This window comes from Triticum aestivum, chromosome 6D (genome assembly GCF_018294505.1).
Source record: "Triticum aestivum cultivar Chinese Spring chromosome 6D, IWGSC CS RefSeq v2.1, whole genome shotgun sequence".
In the NCBI taxonomy this organism is placed as follows: Eukaryota; Viridiplantae; Streptophyta; class Magnoliopsida; order Poales; family Poaceae; genus Triticum; species Triticum aestivum.
Genome location: NC_057811.1, coordinates 15313666 through 15320580, shown reverse-complemented (window position 1 = coordinate 15320580; position 6915 = coordinate 15313666). Strand labels below are relative to the sequence as shown.

The following is a 6915-nucleotide window of genomic DNA, read 5'->3' as shown; positions in this document are numbered from 1 at the left end:
AATCGGGACCAAAGGCCTTGCGCTGCCCGCGGCCAAAAGTTTAGTCCCACCTCGCTAGTTGAGAGGGGCTCGGAGTGGTTTATAAGCCCCACTGCGGCTGCCCTCTCGAGCTCCTCTCAAATGCAGGCTTACGGGCCTAATGTCACACTGTGCTGTCTGTGGGCCTATTGGGCCTTCTGCGCGCCTGAATCCTGGCCCAGGTTGGGTTTCTAGTTGTATTCAGGCCGTGGTGGCCCAATAGGTGGCAGTTTTTTAAATTTTTTGCATTATTTATTTTCTTTTGTTTTTTGCTTTATTTTTTAATTCTTTTTGCTTTTAGGTCAGCAAAATTATAAACTGTCTCTTAGTGCCATTAGTTTTAGAAAACATATAAACTTTCTATTAGTGCCATTAGTTCTTTATGAAAATTCTTTTTGCTGTATTTAGTTTTTTATTTTCTTTTTTGCTATATTTATTTTGTTTTATTTCTACTTACAACAAAAAACTTATTTATTTTATTTTGTTTCTAATTACTTATTTATTTTACTTTATGATAATTCTTTCTGCTATTAAAGTTTCTATCAAAAAAAGTTCTTTATGAAAATTCTTTTTGCTTTTAATGATTAAAAATAAAAAAGAGGCGCAATGCGCGTTGATTTGTTTCAAGCCTTTCGGAATAGTGTAGACTGCACTGCACATAGCTCGATGCAGTCTACCTTATTCCTCAAGGCTTGAAGCTAAGCAACGTGAGCATTGCGCCTCTTCATCATCGTCTCTGCACTCAGGGCTTATAAACCGCTCCTGGTGCCTCTCAGCTAGCGAGGTGGGACTAAAAAACTGCTTAGCTAGTAAAAACTCTAGTACCGGTTCGTGCCACGAACAGGTACTAAAGGTGCTCGTGGGGCCACAGCCTCATTAGTACCGGTTCGTGGCACCAACAGGGACCAAAGGATGGAATTGGTCCCGGTTCGTGCCACCAACCGGGACCAATGGCCTTGCACAGCGGCGTGGTGGTGAGTTTAGTCCCACCTCGCTAGCTAAGAGAGAGCCGCACCTGTTTATAAGGTGCGGTGCGCCTGAGCTGTCGAGCTCCTCTCTAAAGCAAGCTTACGGGCCTAACCTCTCTGCACTCAGGGCTTATAAAGCATTTCAAATGAACTCCGAAAAGGTTGAAAGTTGGCGTGGTATCATCATTTCATCCACATAGCATGTGCAAGAAAGTTGAGAGGGTTACGGCAAAAACTAGATGCACTTCTTGTACAAAACGGACAATGGTATCATACTCGTCTATTACAAAGTTGGCATGCTATCATCATAATAGTTGCGGGAGAAAGTCTTCACTTTTTCTTCGCTTGTGTCATTTGCTTATTGCGCCGTAACCATGGATAATCTTCATTGTTTATCAGGATGCTTGGGTCAGCCTTGACTTTGAAGGGAGGAATTTCATGAAACTTTTCATAATCTTCAGACATGTCTGTCTTGCCCTCCACTCCCACAATGTCCCTTTTTCCTGAAAGAATTATGTGCCGCTTTGGCTCATCGTATGATGTATTCGCTTCCTTATCTTTTCTTTTCCTCGGTCTGGTAGACATGTCCTTCACATAGATAACCTGTGCCACATCATTGGCTAGGACGAACGATTCGTCAGTGTACCCAAGATTGTTTAGATCCACTGTTGTCATTCCGTACTGTGGGTCTACCTGTACCCCGCCTCCTGACAGATTGACCCATTTGCACTTAAACAAAGGGACCTTAAAATCATGTCCGTAGTCAAGTTCCCATATGTCCATTATGTAACCATAATATGTGTCCTTTCCCCTCTCAGTTGCTGCATCAAAGCGGACACCGCTGTTTTGGTTGGTGCTCTTTTGATCTTGGGCGATCGTGTAAAATGTATTCTCATTTATCTCGTATCCTTTGTAAGTCAATACAGTCGAAGATGGTCCCCTGGACAACGAGTACAACTCATAACAAACAGTGGTGTCACCTCTGAGACGTGTTTCCAACCAACTGCTGAAAGTCCTGATGTGTTCACATGTAATCCAGTCGTCACACTGCTCCGGGTGTTTGGAGCGCAGACTGTTCTTGTGTTAATCGACATACGGGGTCACCAAGGTAGAGTTCTGTAGAACTGTGTAGTGTGCTTCAGACCAAGAATATCCGTCCCTGCATATTATTGAGTTCCCCCCTCCAAGCGTGCCTTTTCCAGTCAGTCTCCCCTCATACCGCGATTTAGGGAGACCTATCTTCTCAAGGCCAGGAATGAAGTCAACACAAAACCCAATGACATCCTCTGTTTGATGGCCCATGGAGATGCTTCCTTCTGGCCTAGCGCGGTTACGGACATATTTCTTTAGGACTCCCATGAACCTCTCAAAGGGGAACATATTGTGTAGAAATACGGGCCCAGAATGACAATCTCGTCGACTAGATGAACTAGGACGTGCGTCATGATATTGAAGAAGGATGGTGGGAACACCAGCTCGAAACTGACAAGACATTGCGCCACATCACTCCTTAGCCTTGGTATGATTTCTGGATCGATCACCTTCTGAGAGATTGCATTGAGGAATGCACATAGCTTCACAATGGCTAATCGGACGTTTTCCGGTAGAAGCCCCCTCAATGCAACCGGAAGCAGTTGCGTCATAATCGCGTGGCAGTCATGAGACTTTAGGTTCTGGAACTTTTTCTCTGGCATATTTATTATTCCCTTTATATTCGACGAGAAGCCAGTCGGGACCTTCATACTGAGCAGGCATTCAAAGAAGATTTCTTTCTCTTCTTTCGTAAGAGCGTAGCTGGCAGGACCTTCATACTGCTTCGGAGGCATGCCGTCTTTTTCGTGCAAACGTTGCAGGTCCTCCCGTGCCTCAGGTGTATCTTTTGTCTTCCCATACACGCCCAAGAAGCCTAGCAGGTTCACGCAAAGGTTCTTCGTCACGTGCATCACGTCGATTGAAGAGCGGACCTTTAGCTCTTTCTAGTAGGGTAGGTCCCAAAATATAGATTTCTTCTTCCACATGGGTGCGTGTCCCTCAACGTCATTCGGAACAGCTAGTCCGCCGGGACCCTTTCCAAAGATTACGTGTAAATCATTGACCATAGCAAGTACGTGATCACCGGTACGCATGGCGGGCTTCTTCCGGTGATCTGCCTCGCCTTTGAAATGCTTGCCTTTCTTTCGACATTGATGGTTGGTCGGAAGAAATCGACGATGGCCCAGGTACACATTCTTCCTGCTTTTGTCCAGGTATATACTTTCAGTGTCATCTAAACAGTGCGTGCATGTGTGGTATCCCTTGTTTGTCTGTTCTGAAAGGTTACTGAGAGCGGGCCAATCGTTGATGGTTACAAACAGCAACGCGTGCAGGTTAAATTCCTCCTGTTTGTGCTCATCCCACGTACGTACACCGTTTCCAGTCCACAGCTGTAAAAGTTCTTCAACTAATGGCCTTAGGTACACATCAATGTCGTTGCCGGGTTGCTTAGGGCCTTGGATGAGAACTGGCATCATAATGAACTTCCGCTTCATGCACATCCAAGGAGGAAGGTTATACATACATAGAGTCACGGGCCAGGTGCTGTGATTGCTGCTCTGCTCCCTGAAAGGATTAATGCCATCGGCGCTTAAACCAAACCATACGTTCCTTGGGTCAGCTGCAAACTCAGCCCAGTACTTTCTCTCGATTTTTCTCCACTACGACCCGTCAGCGGGTGCTCTCAACTTCCCGTCTTTCTTACGGTCCTCACTGTGCCATCGCATCAACTTGGCATGCTCTTCGTTTCTGAACAGACGTTTCAACTGTGGTATTATAGGAGCATACCACATCACCTTCGCAGGAACCCTCTTCCTGGGGGGCTCGCCGTCAACATCACCAGGGTCATCTCGTCTGATCTTATACCGCAATGCACCGCATACCGGGCATGTGTTCAGATCCTTTTACGCACCGCGGTAGAGGATGCAGTCATTAGGGCATGCATGTATCTTCTGCACCTCCAATCCTAGAGGGCATACGACCTTCTTTGCTGCGTATGTACTGTCGGGCAATTCGTTATCCTTTGGAAGCTTCTTCTTCAATATTTTCAATAGCTTCTCAAATCCTTTGTCAGGCACAGCATTCTCTGCCTTCCACTGCAGCAATTCCAGTACGGTACCGAGCTTTGTGTTGCCATCTTCGCAATTGGGGTACAACCCTTTTTTGTGATCCTCTAACATGCGATCGAACTTCAGCTTCTCCTTTTGACTTTCGCATTGCGTCCTTGCATCGACAATGACCCGGCGGAGATCATCATCATCGGGCACTGGTTCCTCTTCATCTTCAGCAGCTTCCCCCCTTGCAGCATCATTGGGCACATCGTCTGGTTCCTCTTGATCTTCAGCAGCTTCCCCCGTTGCAGCATCACCGTATTCAGGGGGCACATAGTTGTCATCGTCCTCTTCTTCTTCGCCGTCTTCCATCATAACCCCCATTTCTCCGTGCCTCGTCCAAACATTATAGTGTGGCATGAAACCCTTGTAAAGCAGGTGGGCATGAAGGATTTTCCGGTCAGAGTAAGATTTCGTATTCCCACATGTAGGGCATGGACAACACATAAAACCATTCTGTTTGTTTGCCTCAGCCACTTCGAGAAAATCATGCGCGCCCTTAATGTACTCGGAGGTGTGTCTGTCACCGTACATCCATTGCCGGTTCATCTGCGTGCATTATATATAATTAAGTGTGTCAAAAACCATTACAGAACATCATGAATAGATAATTAAGTGACCAAATTAATAGAAGTTCATCATCACATTAGAACCAAAGTACATACATAGTTCTCATCTAACAACATATATATAGCTCTCCAGAGCATCTAATTAATTAAACCATACATTGAAACTATGTAAAACATTTCAATGCGAAAACAAATGCGATCATAATCGCAACCAAGGTAACAATTGATCCAACGGCATAATGATACCAAGCCTCGGTATGAATGGCATATTTTCTAATCTTTCTAATCTTCAAACGCATTGCATCCATCTTGATCTTGTGATCATCGACGACATCCGCAACATGCAACTCCAATATCATCTTCTCCTCCTCAATTTTTTTATTTTTTCCTTCAAGTAATTGTTTTCTTCTTCAACTAAATTTAACCTCTCGACAATAGGGTCGGTTAGAATTTCCGGTTCAACCACCTCCTAGATAAAAAAAATCTATGTCACGCTGGTCGGTATATTTGTCATAAACAATAAATGAATCAAATAGTTATAAAAAGATAATATATACCACATCCGAATCATAGACAGGACGAGGGCCGACGGGGGCGGATACCAAAACCATCGCACTATGTAATAAGAAGGAATAAAATAGTAAGAAAATTAGACAAGTATCTATCTAAAGTAAGAATTTTTTTCTTTCAAAAAGAAGATAAGAACAAGAGGCTCACCACGGTGTTGCCGGCGACGAGATCGGCGCGGGCGGTCGACGCGGTGAAGACGGGAATGGGACGTGACGGGCCGCTAAACCTAGACAAATCTCGAGGAAAATGGAGCTTTGAGGTCGAGCTTCGAGAGGACAAAGCTTAACTAGTGTGGCTCGGGCATTTCATCGAACACCTCATGTGCATAGGAGGTGAGCTAGAGCACCACAAAGCCCTCCCCTCGCCGGCCAGAGAAAAAACAGAGCACTGGAGTGCTCTGCTCGCGGGCGAGGGGTATATATAGGCACCTCATTGGTCCCGGTTCGTGGCATGAACCGGTACTAAATCCGGGCCTTCTGTCCCGGTTCATGCCAAGAACCGGGACAAATGGTTGTGGGCCAGGAGCGAGGACCATTAGTCCCGGTTCGTGGCTCGAACCGGGACAAATGGTTCCATACGAACTGGGACCAATGCCCACGAGGCCCCGGCCGGCCCCCTGGGCTCACGAACCGGGACGAATGCCCCCATGGGTCCCGGATCGTGACTGAACCGGGGCTAATGTGAAAACTGCCCTGTGACCTATGCCCTGTTTTCTACTAGTGTGCTAAGATAACAATGGTACATCTTCTTCAAACCTCACTTTAAACACTTGGTATTTTACATGCTAGCTCTTGTATTCGTGATCAACTCAACAAATGGTTATAGCTACAACGCAGACATTTATTTGAGTATATAGTTCTGTGAGCTTGTCATTTTTCAGTTCATGAAAAGTAACTCATATATCCAAAACCAGATCATACACCATATGTTTACTCAATTCTTATGTACCAAGGTTATTTTGGCATCTCCTCGCCAGAAAACTTTTTCAGGAAGGATAGTATCTCAGGGTTCACCCTTTCAGCCTGCTCTTGCTGGAGGTAGTGGTGACCTTCAATGATGGCAGCCTCAAGGTCTGGAACACTGAACTTGAAAGCTCCTCTCTCGATGTAGTGTTTGATTCCAAAGGACTTGACACTCCTTATCACCCCCGATAAACTTTGCAGGCACCGTGATCATTGCGCCATGCCATAGTGCGGCAAGCATCCAGTTCCTATGTTTCCCATAAATTAGTGCTAGAAAGCAAGATTGAACAGAAATCATGTAGAGAAATTGTGAAACTTACGTGTCCATCATGCGGTAGTAGTTGAGTGACACGGTGAAAACATACTTTTGAAACTTCTCGGCGCACCGACCCAGTTCTTCCTCGGTCATCCAAGGAAGAGGGGATGGTGATGCCTCCAAAAAGTCTATTATCTCCACTCCATGAGGAGCAGTGAGGTCATCTAATTCGATGGAGTAGAACTTCTTTAGGACGGTTACAGCATCGTACCAATCGAATGCCCTTTCCGCTCTTCCGGGTTCCTACATGGTTGATTTTGAAACAAGTTGGTCCTTTGCAACAGCCATGGTGCTCAATACATACAGACCATTCACGACTACAATTCCACAACCACCAGGTAATGAGATAAGATGTGCCTGAAAATGTAA

At 45.5% G+C, this 6915-nt stretch overlaps 1 pseudogene; it reads right to left on the bottom strand.

Annotated features, from left to right (window-relative positions):
• Positions 1-6221: 6221 nt before the first annotated feature.
• Positions 6222-6915, bottom strand: part of LOC123142325 (epoxide hydrolase A-like) — a 1366-nt pseudogene continuing 672 nt past the window's right edge.